Raw genomic sequence first — 1259 nt, forward strand, 5'->3', positions numbered from 1 at the left:
TTTCCAACAACATGTGCTCACTTTGTGTCTCTGTGTCAGTTTAGTAATTCTCACAATATTTTGAACACTTTCATTATTTTTATATCTATTATGATGACCTGTCATCAATGATCTTTGACATTACTATAGTAACTGTTTTGGGACACCGTGAACTGTACCCATATAAGATGGTGATTTTAATCAATAAATGTTGTATGTCTTCTGCTTGCTCCACAGACTAGCTGTTACCCCATCTCTCTCCTTATCCTCAGGCCTCCCTCTTCTCTGAGACACAACAATATTGAAATTAGGCCAACTAATAACCCTACAATGACCTCCAACTTTTCAAGTGAAAGGAAGAGTTGCATACCTCTCACTTTAAATCAAAAGCTAGAGATGATTAAGCTGAGTAAGGAAGGCACGTTAAAAACTGAGATAGGCTGAAAGCTAGGCCTCTTGCACCAAACAGTTAACCAAGTTATGAATGCAAAGGAAAAGTTCTTGAGGGAAATTAAAAATGCTACTCCAGTGAACACATGAATGATAAGAAAGAGAAACAGCCCTCTTGCTGATATGGAGAAAGTTTTAGTGGTCTGGACAGAAGATCAAACAAGCCACAACTTCCCTTAAGCCAAAGCCTAATCCAGAGCAAGGCCCTAACTCTCTTCAATTCTATGAAGGCCGAGAAAGGTGAGGAAGCTGCAGAAGAAAAGTTTGAAGCTAGCAGAGGTAGGTTCATAAGGTTTAAAGAAAGAAGCCATCTCTATAACATAGAAGTGCAAAGTGAACAGAAAGTGCTGATGTAGAAGCTGCAGTAAGTTATCCAGAAGACATAGCTAAAATAACTGACGAAGGTGGTTCCTCTAAACAATAGATTTTCAATGTAGACAAAACAGCCTTATATTGGAAGTACATGTCATCTATGACTCTTATAGCTAAGAGAGGAGGAGGCAGTGCTTGAATTCAAAGTTTCTAAGGACAGGCTGACTCTCTTGGTAGGGACTAGTGCAGTTGGTGACTTTAAGTTAAAGCCAATGCTCATTTACCATTCCAAAAATCCTGGGGGCCTTTAAGTATTATGCTAAATCTACTCTGCCTGCTTAATCTATAAATTGAACAACAAAGCCTGAATGATAGCACATCTGTTTACAATATGGTTTACTGAATATTTTAAGTTCACTGTTGAGAACTACTGCTCATGAAAAAAAGATTCCTTTCACAATATTATTGTTCATTGACAATGCACTTGGTCACCTATGAGTTCTGATGGAGATGTACAA

This window comes from Trichechus manatus, unplaced genomic scaffold (genome assembly GCF_000243295.1).
Source record: "Trichechus manatus latirostris isolate Lorelei unplaced genomic scaffold, TriManLat1.0 scaffold00369, whole genome shotgun sequence".
NCBI lineage: Eukaryota > Metazoa > Chordata > Mammalia > Sirenia > Trichechidae > Trichechus > Trichechus manatus.